The sequence below is a fragment of the Bufo bufo genome, chromosome 5 (genome assembly GCF_905171765.1).
Source record: "Bufo bufo chromosome 5, aBufBuf1.1, whole genome shotgun sequence".
NCBI lineage: Eukaryota > Metazoa > Chordata > Amphibia > Anura > Bufonidae > Bufo > Bufo bufo.
Window position 1 is genome coordinate 398434441 of NC_053393.1, and position 15315 is coordinate 398449755.

Consider the following 15315-nt stretch of genomic DNA (forward strand, 5'->3'; position numbering starts at 1 on the left):
CATTTGGGCTTCTGTGATTTGTCCCACATTTGCGCCTCAATAGCTTTTCCCACATTTCTTCTCTATCCCAAATTTTTAAAATAAATTTATCTCCCTTAAATTTGGTCTCTTATTCTCACGCTCCCTCTCCGGCCTGGAACCCTGATTCCCCGCCACCCGTAATCACCATGGTAGGCGCATAAAAGAACATCGAAAGTTGATAGAGAAGATATCAAATTGGATCGTGAACATCACGGGGACGTGCGACATGGTGGGGCAGTAAGTATGCACACGCCTACACGAACTAACTGACAGGGGTCAGCCCCTGCAACTTCTGGGTCTCCAAATTGGGCACATGGCCTGAGCTTTCCCTTTACGCCTTGGAGGTGCTGGCCTGCCCTGCAGCCGGTGTATTGTCTGAACATGTGTTTAGCACGAATGGAGGGTTATATTTCCCAATGTTCTGGGGTGTACCCTAATTTAAAAAAATTTAAATAAAATTTAAAACAAAAAGCAGTGTAGGCTACCTCCTCCTCCACCGCCACTTCCACCTACACCGCCACATCTACCGCCTCCTCAACCTCCTACTCCATATGGACCTGGTCCTTCCAGATCAAGATTATTATTTTTAATTTTTACGTATTTTATGTTATTTAAAGTCATTTCCCTATCCACATTTGTTTGCAATGCACTTGCCATTTGCAGCCCTCTAGCCCTTTCCATGACATTTTTACAGCCATTTTAGTGCTCAAAAGTTTGGGTCCCCATTGACTTCAATGGGGTTCGGGTTCAAGTTCGGGTCCCGAACTCAAACTTTTTTCCGAAGTTTGGCCAAACCCGTCGAACCTGAACATTCAGGTGTCCGCTCAACTCTAGTCATTACCAATATATAGCACTATATTCTGAATATTCGCCAATTTTCGAAGTGCCGATATTCGCGATAAAAATGTGCTTTTAGAATATTCACACTCAACAGTAGTTGTTACATTAATCTGCTACAGATTTAGATCTATAAATTTACAGTATACTTCTCCCAATATTTAGCAATGATAAAAGTGCTGCATTATCTTGTGAGATGCCAATTTGGAATCACTAGCCAAGCTATAAATGTCCCTAGACTGGATTAGCTATGTAATGCCATAATAACACATACCCACTGAGGCATATAGCAATTTATATAAGACGGGGGAATCTGAGGATTTAATACTCCTCACCATTGTGTTGCTTCCCCGTCGCTACCGATCTGCCTAGTGGGCATGGCTCTGTCTATAAAAGGAGCAGCTATCGGCGGCCGCGCTAAGCCCCCTACAGCACCACAGGCTTACACACCATCAGTGCTGCACGCCCGCCATCAGTGGCGTGCAGCGTCTTCTTTCTTCTGTCTTTGAGAGCTGGTCATCACCAGGTTTATGGGCGTGCAGCGTGTTCTTTCTTCTATCTTTTGAGAGCTGTTTATCGCAAAGTTTATGTGCACACAGCATCTGTTGAATCCTTGTACTATGTCTTCTGCTCCAGATGACATGCCAATAACGACTGGCATAGAAACGCTTTGAGCAAACACAATATAGTTACAAGTAATACATATGAAAGTGAATGAAAGCAAAGGAGGATCTGTCTGGAGGTGTTGGGGATACAAGTCGTGAAGTGCTGTAGACTTAAAAGAGCCACTGAAATAATAGCACTTACTAAGCCCCTATCTCATTTCCTAGACAGCTCTAGGATTGTGTATATGTTACCCATGTGATAAATTGGAAGGATACATGAGATGTGGTGACACATGGTATCTATGTTCATAATATTCCCATAGTAATGTGTGTCTCCACACATCCCCACTTGGGATAACATTATTTAAGGGTGAAAGGAGTGAGCTGTGGATATAAACAAATTAAGAAATAATAACCACATCCCCCTGCACTCTGCCTGATTTAAGCATCTTGGCGGTTAGCCACATATTTAGTGAATATATTTAATAAAAATAGTTTTTAGGCGTTCTCTTTTCAGGCAGTAAACTATTCGACTTAACGATTACGCATATTTCTTTATCATTAACAAAGTGAACCCCCATGCCTATACGCACTCCCACTGTCTCGACCACTAGAGAGCCCAGCACTTTTTCCTATAGTGTGCAAGCACAACCACCACTTCTGGATTGTAGGGTGGTCGTAACACCTGGATACAAGCCGTGTATAATGTGATGGAAAAATGAATCCAGCCAGCAAAGGAAGCAATATGGACAATCACAATACATTAGTAAGTGGCTTGTATTAACTTTCTCTACATGATAAATGCTATTTGCTGAAGTGAGACAACCCCTTCAACTCTGGACTGCTGGAGATTGCCGAGTAAAAGTGCTTAGCTGTTTGGCAGCAACATATAGCAGAATAGTGGCATTGTGCATGCATGACCAGTGCTCCATTCAAATGATAGAGCAAGGACAGAAGATAGGGGATAAGTTGTTTTAATAAGGCAACCCCTTTAAGAATTCTCTTGTTCTTATTTGTAAATGTGTGACTTTGATAAAAAAAAACGCCACATACAATATTATATCTAGTTTTATATCTTGGCTGCAGGAGATAGCCAAGTATAGTGCTCAGCTATCTTCAGCACCCTAATAGAGAATTAATGGAATGAACACAGAATATTGTAATTTCCATGATCAGTGGGGGCCCCAGCATTTAAATATCTATCTCATGTCGACAAGGGATAAGCTGTTTTATAGAACATCTTTAATTTTAAATTTAGATGGGACAGATGTGAGTTATGCAATCCCTGGAATATTCTTACAAACTCGCCATAGCTCTGTCAATAGAAATTCAGTCTGATTATAACAATATGTGTTGCATAACAGAAGAAAAAAGGCCAGATTTAGTTTAACAGAACCAGCTTTATTCTAGCCCTTATGCTGTGTCTGGTGTTGTATCGCACCTCCATTTAAAGGTGAGACTTTCACCTTCAAAGTCATTTACAAAGAAATCATGCTGCCACATACGGTAGGGAGCCAGAAACATAACCATACATTTCTTGTCAACATCCAGTTCTCAAATAATGAGAAATGCTTCTTTTCATTTTATGCAAATAAGGTTTTTGGTGCCCCATTGACGGGCCTCCTTGTTTGGTCCACCATGACGCTGCATAATGCCTTCTCTCTTTTTTGATTGCCTGTCCTTGAGATATTAAATACTGTAATGATGACATTGGAAAAGCCTTGTGGACTGAACGGAGAGACCCTACCCACAGTGTACTGTAAACCTTATTTGCATAAAAATAAAAAGAGGATTAGAGGATCAAATTATATTAGGTGTCCAAAAGGGTTATAATTTGGGCATCATTATAAAATATTTAACAAATGCAAGGTAAAGGTTTTGCCTCAATTACAGTGCATTCCCATAACATGATGTAACGTGAATTCAAAACATTTGATAATGAATAGGCTTACGCAGCCTGCGTGAAGAAATATATTTACTAAGTGATTAAATATACAATAACACAAGCAAATCACATACTGAATAATAAAAAGTAAATAATCATCACTAACCTAAATATGAAACATGCAATACGAGGTGGCGCTCCAGTCGCCATATCATAGCACATGGACGACACCCCAGGGTGTACAAGAGATAGCGTAAATCAATACTTATATCCTACCTAGAATGAAGTCTTCAATGGAGTTCCAATTAATTGTTAGTGCAGGCCATAGTTATTCCCATCAGCCCCTCCTCCAGTGTACATCACGCGTGTCTCTGAGATCACTCAGGAATGTGGTAATATCAGCACAATGGGGGATGGGTACTACATTGCTGTCACAGTCGTTACCTCTGGCTGTGACCTTCCGTCCTTGCTCGTTCGGCGCTCCTCGCTGAAGTTTCGTTCCTGTGTTATTTGTGGTTCTTTATGGCTTAACTCCCCTGTGTGCCTTTTAGGAGTTAATCTTCTCTGTCTGCTCCATGGGTGTGGCTTCTCTGCTGCACCCATGAAACCTGTATATGAGGCTGAGGTTTCCTCAGTTCTGTGTCAGCTCTCCTGGTGTGTGTTGTCTTGTTCTGCTCCTGTTTGTACTCACTCTCCCATGCTGCTGACCCATGGGATCCGTGTCTGTCTGTCTGTGCTCTGTGGGTTTCCTACTTGTTCACTCCCGTCCTCTTTGATGTCCTCTTTCCTGTATGTCTGTTATCTGTTCTGCCAGTTATGTTTTAGTTACCTTGTGTGTATTCATGTCTCTGTGGTGGAGCAAGTCCTTCTCTTCTCATTGTCACTGCTGTTTCCTTGCTATGTACTCCTGCTTGTGTTATTAGTTGCCCTGTTTGTATTTGCCTGTCTATGTTATGTTTGCCTATGTGCCGTCGGTACCTTCTGGTACCTGTTGTCCAATCGTTCCTGCTGTCACTGTCTAGTTCACGCTCCAGAGTGGACCCTGGCAACTTCCTGTTGCAAAGTCTAACCCTACCATCTGGGGCACTAGTGAATACCAGGAGTTGCTTAGTCACGCCCCTCTGGAGTATTACTAGACAGTGGCACAGTGGTGGTTTTCTCCCACTGTGCTGACGGTACATAGAGCTCATGTTTTGTCTGTGCTGCCTTCCCTGGTTTTTGTTTGTGCAATAAACTCTTGTGTGTCTGTACCTGATTTCCGTTTGTTTATTGCTTGACGACGCAGTGGTCTCTCCTGGGACCTCCAACTCGTGACAATTGCAAGGCACATCATTACACAGATTGGTAATAGTGATGGCCAAAAATCGGCCAGGATGATTCGCGAACGAGATAGCGCAAAATCGATCAAATGTTCGCAAACTGCAAGTTCGCGGCAGGCCCCATTCACTTTAATGTCAAGCGAGCCTGAAAAACCTTCAGGTTATATTTGCAGCCACCAATTATTTACTAGAAGTGCACAAATCGTCCGACAACATGGACAGTGACATACCAGAGGGGGAAATATGTATTTTAATCAGGGGCCATTTTTATGCGTCTTAAAGGGAACTGTCACAAATGTGCCCTGCTGGAGCCTAGAATAATGTTATTTTAGACCACGGGAGTACAGGCCCCTAACATTAGGCATTTACCGGACAGAAAACATCAAGTAATTATGTGGCTGGAGGTATATTAGATGGTCATTGGCTATCAATTTTACTTTAGGCCAGTGGAGTACAGGCCCCAAACATTAGGCATTCATCGGACAGAAAACATAAAGTGATTATGTGGCTGGAGGTATATCAGAAGGTCAATGGATATCAATTTGATTGCAGGCCAGTGGACTACACGCCCCAAAAATTATTCATTCACCGTACAGAAAAGAACAATTGATAATGTAGCTGGAGGTATATTAGGCGGTCACCGTATTACAATTTTACTGTTGACCAGATAGATTACACGCCCCAAAAAATATGCATTCACCATACAGAAAAAATGTGGCTGGAGGTATATTAGACGGTCATCGGATATCAATTTTACTGCAGGCCAGTGGACTACAGGCCCCAAAAATTATTCATTCACCGGACAGAAAACATCAAGTGATTATGTGGCTGGAGGTATATTAGACAGTCATTGGATATCAATTTTACTGCAGGCCAGTGGACCACAGGCCCCAAAAATTATCCATTCACCGTACAGAAAAGAACAATTGATAATGTGGCTGGAGGTACGTTAGGCGGTCACGGTATAACAATTTTACTGTTGGACAGTTAGATTTAAGGCCCCAAAAATGATGCATTCACCGTACAGAAAAGATCAAGTGATTATGTGGCTGGAGGTATATTAGACTGCCAATGGCTATCAATTTTACTGCAGGCCAGTGGACTACAGGCCCCAAAAATGATTAATTCACCAGACAGAATACATCAAGTGATTATGTGGCTGGAGGTATATAAAACAGTCATTGGATATCAATTTTACTTCAGGCCAGTGGAGTACAGATCCCCAAAATTATTCATTCACCGTACAGGAAAGAACAAGTGATAATGAGGATGGAGGTATATTTGTCACAGGTTAATGGGAAAAGAAAACGCCAAATACACACCACAACGAATAGACAACAATCTAGGCCTCAAAAGCTAAGGAAGAGGGATGGTGACCTCTTAGTAATCCCTAGGCCTTTAACTAACTCCTGTCAGTATGAGCAGAGCCTGATGGTGTAAATACTCATACACTGGAAATCTAAAGCCCTGCAAAAACTGACGAGCCCTAGGATAGGTAGCAGGGGATGAGACACCTGGTTCCTTCCAGAATGAAGGAACCTGCGTCTCCCTGAGGCCTAGAAACAATACACACCAGATAATAAGAAACAGCGAAGGCAAAAAGTACTTAGCTTAGAGATGTATGGAGAAGCAGGAGATCCAAGACAAACCAGCAACTCCAAGCAGAAACTATCAACCGCATGGTCAGCAGTGTGAGGCGGATCTAAATAGAACCTCATCACTGATAACGAGCGGCACCTGAGGAGAGGTGAGATCCTGCCAAACAACGATATACATAGAGAAAAAATAAAGAGACCTGTCGGATAGCCTCATGTACAGCAAGTCTATCCGATCTTCTCACCTCTCTCACAAGAGGGACCATGACAATATTAGGCTACTTTCACACTTGCGTTCGGGGTTCCGCTTGTGAGTACCGTTTAAAGGCTCTCACAAGCGGCCCTGAACGGATCCGTACAGCCCCAATGCATTCTGAGTGGATGCGGATCCGCTCAGAGTGCATCAGTTTGGCACCGTTTGGCCTCCGTTCCGCTCAGCAGGCGGACACCCGAACGCAGCTTGCAGCGTTTTCGTGTCCGCCTGGCCGTGCGGAGCCAAACGGATCCGTCCAGACTTACAATGCAAGTCAATGGGGACGGATCCGTTTGACGTTGACACAATATGGTGCAATTGCAAACGGATCCGTCCCCCATTGACTTTCAATGTAAAGTCAGGAGTCCCTATTAATATACCATAGGATCAGAGTTTTCTGCAATCCGATGGTATATTTTAACTTGAAGCGTCCCCATCACCATGGGAACGCCTCTATGTTAGAATATACCATCGGATTTGAGTTAGATCGTGAAACTCAGATCCGACAGTATATTTTAACACAGAGGCGTTCCCATGGTGATGGGGGCGCTTCAAGTTAGAATATAATAAAAGAACTGTGTACCTGACTGCCCCCTGCTGCCTGGCAGGTGCTGCCAGGCAGCAGGGGGCAGACCCTCCCCCCTCCCCTGTATTTAACTCATTGGTGGCCAGTGCGGCCCCCCTCCCTCCCCTGTATTTAACTCATTGGTGGCCAGTGCGGCCGGCCCCCCCTCCCTCCCTCCCCTATATTTAACTCATTGGTGGCCAGTGCGGCCGGCCCCCCCTCCCTCCCCCCCTGTTTTTAACTCATTGGTGGCCAGTGCGGCCAGCCCCCTCTCCCTCCCCCCCTGTTTTTAACTCATTGGTGGCCAGTGCGGCCGGCCCCCCCTCCCTCCCCCCTAATTAAAATGACCGACCCCCCATCATTGGTGGCAGCGGAGAGTTCCGATTGGAGTCCCAATTTAATGGGACTCCGATCGGTAACCATGGCAACCAGGACGCTACTGCATTCCTGGCTGCCATGGTTACTTAGCAATTTTAGAAGCATTATACTTACCTGCGATGTCTATGACCTGCCGGGCACTCCTCCTACTGGTAAGTGAAAGGTCTGTGCGGCACATTGCTTATAGCACAGACCTGTCACTTACCAGTAGGAGGAGTGCCCGGCCGGTCACAGACATCGCAGGTAAGTATAATGCTTCTAAAATTGCGGAACTCTCCGCTGCCACCAATGATGGGGGGCGGTCTTTTTAATTAGGAGGGGGGGGCGGAAGAACTGTACACAGTTCTTTTAGTATATTCTAACTTGAAGCGTCCCCATCACCATGGGAACGCCTCTGTGTTAGAATATACTGTCGGATCTGAGTTTTCACGAAGTGAAAAATCAGATCTGAAAAAAACAGTTATGCAGACGGATCCGTTCTGAACGGATGCAAGCGTTTGCATTATAGAAGCGGATCCGTCTGTACAGACACCAGACGGATCCGCTCCTAACGCAAGTGTGAAAGTAGCCTTAGATGGTCATTGAAAATCAATTTTACTGCAAGCTAGTGGAGTACAGGCCCCAAACATTAGGCATTCACCGTACAGAAAACATCAAGTGATTATGTGGCTGGAGGTATATTAGATGGTCATGGATAACAATTTTAAAGCAGGCCAGTGGACTACAGGCCCCAAAAATTATTCATTCACCGTACAGAAAAGAACAATTGATAATGTGGCTGGAGGTACATTAGGCGGTCACCGTATAACAATTTTACTGTTGGCAAGTTAGATTTAAGGCCCCTAAAATTATGCATTCATCGTACACAAAAGATCAAGTGATTATGTGGCTGCATGTATATTAGACGGTCAATGGACATCAATTTTACTGCAGGCCTGTGGACTACAGTCCCCAAAAATTATTCATTCACCGTACAGAAAAAAACAAGTGATTATGTGGCTTAAGGTATATTAGACGGTCATTGAATATCAATTTTACTGTAGGCCATAGGGGTACAGGCCCCAAACATTAGATATTCACCGTACAAAAAACATCAAGTGACTATGTGGCTGGAGGTATATTAGACGGTCATTAGATAACAATTTTACTTCAGCCCAGTGGACAACAGGCCCCAAAAATTATCCATTCAACGTACAGAAAAGAACTAATGATTATGTGGCTGGAGGTATATTAGATGGTCCTTGGATATAAATTTTGCTGCAGGCCAGTACAAATACATGTCAAATACATATTTTTAAAAGAACTAAAAATATAAAATTACATTAAAAACATGGCTAACGAAATCCCCCATCTTGAAAAAACCCCAAATGATAATAGTTTATAATAGTCATCACAGATGTTGAATTCCTCCCTGGCCCAAAACATTAGGCATTCACTGGACAGAAAAGACCTTTTATGACGCTGTATTTACATAAGACAGGGACCATTCTTTGTTCTGGGTGGTGGCGGATATGTGTTGGCTGGCATGAGGAAATTCAATTAAACTTGGTCATCACAGGTGTTGAATTCCTCCGAGATCCATGCCTCATTCATTTTTAGAAATGTGAGGTAGTCCACACTGTCATGAGCTAGGCGAGTGCGCTTATCGGTCACGATCCCCCCTGCTGCGCTGAATGTCCTTTCGGACAGGACACTCGACGAGGGGCAAGCTAAGAGTTCCATGGCAAATTGTGCCAGCTCTGGCCACAGGTCAAGCCTGCACACCCAGTTGTTCAGGGGTTCCTCTTTTCTCAGAACGTCCACATCGGCCGTTAACCCGATGTCAGTCTAGGCGTACCCTGAGGCTGGATTCAGAGGGCCGCTATCGATGGGTTGGCTGCAAGAGTGATCTCATATCCGAGGTGACCAACACATCTTTAAACTGCCCTCTTCTTGCATGCACTGTAGGATTGGTACCCACAACTTTTCTCTGTGGGTGGAAATTCCTCTGCCAGCACCCGCAACAGCAGAATGAAGCATCTCTCGAAGCAAGGCCTGGAAATGCTGCATTATGACAACCCTCTGTGATGCTGATAACATGCCCGCCATTTTGTGATTGTACTGGGGGTCTATGTACGGTGATACCCAATACTGGTCCTTGCCCTTTATGCTTTTTATACGGGGGTCCCTCTTCAAACACTGGAGCATTTGTCCTAAATTGGAAGAGGTGGAGCGGCCTGGCTCCTGCTCATAGCCCAGGAGAATGTTGTCCTCGGTCTCCTCCCCTTAGCCACGGACAACACCAGGGATCCCAGAAAAGTTTAAAGACTGCTCTTCTTGCTGCTCCTCCTCCTCCTCCCCCCAGGCACCATCCTCCTCTGACTCCCCTTCAGACTCCTGCTGACCTGTTTTAGATGGAGTAGCCCCCCTGGGAATTCATTCATCATTGCGACTTCCTCATCTTCCAGCTCCTGCTCCTCGACGGCTTGATCAATGACACGGCGCAATGCACGCTCCAGAAAGAAGGTGTAAGGCACGATGTAACTGATGGCACCCTAGCTGCGACTGACCAGTTTAGGGATCTCCTCAAATGGCCGCAGAAGTCTGCATGCGTCGCACGTGAGCAGCCACTGGCGGGGTGAAAAAAAAAACAAGCTCCCCAGAACCTGTCCTGCCGCAGAGTTCGTACAGTTAGTCGTTATTGGCACGTTTCTGCTGGAGAAGCCAATCAAGCATTTACAAGGTGGGGTTCCAGCGCGTCGGGCAGTCACAAATCAGACGTCTGACGGGCAAGTGGTGTTGACGTTGAACGTCAGTAAGGCGAGCCATGGCCGTGTAAGATCTTCTAAAATGGCCAGAGATTTTCCTAGCCTGCCGCAAGACCTCCTGGACCCGGGGTATTTGGCAATGAATTGCTGCACAACTAAGTTGAGGACGTGTGCCATGCACGGCACGTGTGTCATTTTTCGCTGTTTTACTGCGCTCAGCAGATTGGCACCGTTGATGCACACCACTTTACCAACTGTCAAATTGAGCGGGTTTAGCCACTGATGGGCCTGTGACCACAGAGCTGAAAGGACTGCAGGACCGGTGTCGCTCTTGGCTTCCAGGCACAACAGCCGCAGCACAGCATGGCAACTTCTCACCTGGCACTTCGAATAGGTTCTGGGGAGCTTGGGGGGTGCAGCGGAAGAGGCGGTAGCAGTGGAAATGGAGGAATCAGCAAAGGAGGAGATGGAGGATGGAGTAGGAGGAGGAGAAGAAGAGGCAGGCCTGCATGCAATCCGTGGCGGTAGCACCAAATCCACACGGGTGCCAAGGGTTACATGCTAGACATCCGTCAGAAGGTTCACCCAGTGGGCAGTAAAAGTTATGTAAATTCCCTGCCCGTGTTTGAAACACAACATGCCTGTGGTTAGATGTATTTTGGCTCAGACACTGTGTGCCAGAGATATATTCACTTGCCGCTGAACGTGGCCATATAGTTCAGGGATGCCATTCTGGGAGAAATATTTCCTTCCGGGGACCTTCCATTGCGGTGTGCCAATGGACACAAATTTTCTAAAGGCCTCCGAGTCCACCAATATATATGGCAGTAGTTGGCGGGCTAGCATTTCTGACATGCCAGCATTCAGCCGTTGGTCAAGAGGATTATTCGGCGTCATCATTTTTTTATGCTCAAACATTTGTGTCACGGAAGCCTGCCTTCTGCCAGATGAATATGACGACGGCACAGTGGAAGGTTTAGGACAAATGAGAGGAGAAGGAGAAGAGGCAGGACGTGGAGCACCAGGAGTTTGGCTTTGCGGGTTCTGACGGCGTTGCTCCCACTGGGCTCGGTGATGGGAGGCCAGGTGACTTCTTAAGGCGGTCGTCCCTAGGTGAGTGTTGGGCTTACCGCGACTTATGCGTTGACAGCACAGGCTCCAGATGGCAACACTATTATCAGCAGCTGACAAGTTAAAAAAAGCCCACACTACAGAGCCATGTGGCGGCATCTTGGGAGCGTCAGATGTGACCATGCATGGTGGATGGCTCACTCCAGATACATTTGCAGTCTTCTTTTTGCCTCCTGTGCACTGCGAGTTTTGCCTACTTATCCTCTTTCTCCTCCCTATCTGCTGCTCCGTCTCTCCCTCTGAACTCCCCTCCTCTTCCTCTCTTGTGGGCACCCACGTGACGTCCATCGACAAGTCATTATCGTCACCTTCACCAACACTGACATTAGAGAACTCGGAGTAGGCAGCAACAGCGGGGACCACCCTCCTTGAGCTGATCTGGATACTGTTGTCATACCGGTGGGTGGCAGCTGTTGCTACCTCCTCTTCCTCATCCGATACCAAGAATGGCTGTGCATCGGTACGGTCTGGAAATTGATGGGAAAATAATTCCTTTCACTCGAGTGGAGGGGCTATGGTAATAGTGGTCGTGGTGTTTCGAAGGTGCACACAGCAGAGAGTGAGGAGGGTGCTGATACAGAGGATGAGGAGGGTGCTGAAGCAGAAGGCTGAGTGAGTTACTCAACCAACTCTGGTGCGTCCTTTGACGTAATCGCAGGCACCTTCTCCAACTTCCCACTTAGGCTCCGGCCTGGTGCACCTGCGCCTGACTCTTCCTCTGCCTGTCATTTTCAAAATGACCCTGTGCCAAAGTCCCTAGAGAAGAGAAGTATTTGTGGAAGCAGGTATATAGAACCCTTTAATCAGTTTTTTTGGGGGGCAAATGGTATATCACACCAGTTGCAATTAGTTGTTCCAATGGTGTTTGTCCCTCTGTATAGCTGTGGTTTCTCAGCAGAACCGCACACAAATGCTGCACTATACAAATGCACTATATGGAAATTTTATTCTAGGCATATCGCACCGATGTCTCAATCAATTTTTGTTGGGGGGCAACTGTTATATCACAAAAGTTGCAATTAGTTTTTCCAAAAGGCGTTTGTCCCTCTGAATAGCTGTGGTATCTCAGCAGAACTGCACACAAATTCTGCACAACACAAATGCACTATATAGAAATTATATTATAGGTATATCACACCCCTGCCTCAATCAGATTTTTTGGGGGGCAACTGGTATATCACACCAGTTGCAATTAGTTATTCCAATGGCAGTTGTCCCTCTGTATAGCTGCAGAATCTCAGCAGGACCGCACACAAATGCTGCACTTTACAAATACACTATATAGAAATTTTATTATAGGTATATCACACCTCTGCCTCAATCAGATTTTTTTGGGGACACCTGGTATATCACACCAGTTGCAATTAGTTGCTTCAATGGCATTTGTCCCTCTATATAGCTGCGGAATCTCAGCAGAACCGCCAGGGCCGTCTTTACCGCGGGGCAAAAGGGGCAGCTGCCCCGGGCCCAGTTGCTCCTGGGGGGCCCAAGCAGCATTTTACTTGGAATTTACTTGGGCCCCCTATATTTTGTTGCCGCCGCCGCCCGCCGGCCATGTAACATCACAAAGTCACGGTCCGGACTGTAGAAAGAGACTGAGTGAGGAGGGGGCGGGGCCTGAGGCCGCTCTGCGCTCCGCTCTGCTGCCTGGCCTGCCTGTCTCTTTAACAGAGCAGACCAGCGGCTGCTGGAGCGTGACGCAGCTGCCGCACAGGCAGAGAGAAGAAGGAGGCGGAGCGAGCCCCAGCCAGCAGCCCCAGCCACAACAGACACAGCCTGAGCCAGCCAAGCAACTAACAGAACTTACAGGTATTTGGTAGTACAAAGTACAATTTTGTACAAAGATAACAACTGGATGGATCCCATCTGCCACTGGCCCATGATGGAGTGGGAGAAATGTGCCATGAGGGGCTCATAGAGGACAGGGGGACAGTGTGTGCTTTCCTGCTACTACATCAACCCCCCCAGGGATTTTGGGGGCCATTAAGGGTTGGACTTTAACTCCTTGCTGCTGATGTTAAGTGTGCCAGTCTGTGTGTCCGTCCCTGTTTGTGTGACTGTCCGTCCCTGTGTGTGTGTCCGTCCCTGTGTGTCTGTCCCTGTGTGTGTGTGTCCCTTTGTGTGTGTCTATCCCTTTGTGTGTGTCCGTCCCTGTGTGTGTGTGTGTGTGTGTGTCCCTTTGTGTGTGTGTGTGTGTCCGTCCCTGTGTGTGTGTGTGTCCGTCCCTGTGTGTGTGTGTGTCCGTCCCTGTGTGTGTGTGTCCGTCCCTGTGTGTGTGTGTCCGTCCCTGTGTGTGTGTGTGTCCGTCCCTGTGTGTGTGTGTGTCCGTCCCTGTGTGTGTGTGTCTGTCCCTTTGTGTGTGTCTGTCCCTTTGTGTGTGTCCGTCCCTGTGTGTGTGTATGTCTGTCCCTGTGTGTGTGTGTGTGTCCGTCCCTGTGTGTGTGTGTCTGTCCCTTTGTGTGTGTCTGTCCCTTTGTGTGTGTCCGTCCCTGTGTGTGTGTGTGTCCGTCCCTGTGTGTGTGTGTGTCCGTCCCTGTGTGTGTGTGTCTCTCCCTGTGTGTATTACCATGCCCACAGTGTTCCTATGTCTTGACGCAGCTGCTTCAGAACGTTCTGTGCGGGGCAAGAGGAAGAAGATGGAAGAGGAGGCTGCGCCATCATGGAGTCCGTGCGATAGACACAGGGAGGCACACTAAGGACGAAGGTAACACTTCCACATGATCTACACTAGTGTTATCTGTGGTTTTACATAGGACTGCAGGTAACACTACTACATTATTCAGCACTAGTGTTATCTGTGGTTTTACATAGGACTGCAGGTAACACTACCACAAGGTTAGCTCGCACAGGGCGCCTGAACACCTAAGGCCGGCCCTGGCTGCGCACCCCAGCGCCAAGGGATGACGTCACTGATGTAATATGCCTCTTATATGTGGAGAGCGGTGATGTCACATATGTAATATATCACCTATATATGGACAGCGGTGATGTCACTGATGTAATATATTACTTATAAGTGATATATTACATCAGTGACATCACCACTCTCCACATATAAGTAATATATTATATCAGTGACATCACCACTCTCCACACATAAGTAATATATTACATCAGTGATATCACTGCTGTCCACATATACCGGTAAGTAATATATTACATCAGTGACATCACCGCTCTCCACATATATGTGGAGAGCGGTGATGTCACTGATGTAATATATCGCCTATATGTGGAGAGCGGTGATGTCACTGATGTAAAATATCACTTATATGATGGAGAGCGGTGATGTCACTGATGTAATATAACATTATATGTGGAGAGCGGTGATGTCACTGATGTAAAATATCACTTATATGTGGAGAGCGGTGATGTCACTTATGTAATATAACATTATATGTGGACAGCGGTGATGTCACTGATGTAATATATCATTATATGTGGACAGCGGTGATGTCACTGATGTAATATATCATTATATGTGGAGAGCGGTGATGTCACTGATGTAATATAACATTATATGTGGACAGCGGTGATGTCACTGATGTAAAATATCACTTATATGTGGAGAGCGGTGATGTCACTTATGTAATATAACATTATATGTGGACAGCGGTGATGTCACTGATGTAATATATCATTATATGTGGACAGCGGTGATGTCACTGATGTAATATATCATTATATGTGGAGAGCGGTGATGTCACTGATGTAATATAACATTATATGTGGACAGCGGTGATGTCACTGATGTAATATATCATTATATGTGGACAGCGGTGATGTCACTGATGTAATATATCATTATATGTGGACAGCGGTGATGTCACTGATGTAATATAACATTATATGTGGACAGCGGTGATGTCACTGATGTAATATATCATTATATGTGGAGAGTGTTCATGTCACTGATGCAATACAGCGCTCCAGTTGGCGACCAAAATGGTCGCCAATGCGCCTTAAAATTTGCAGATGG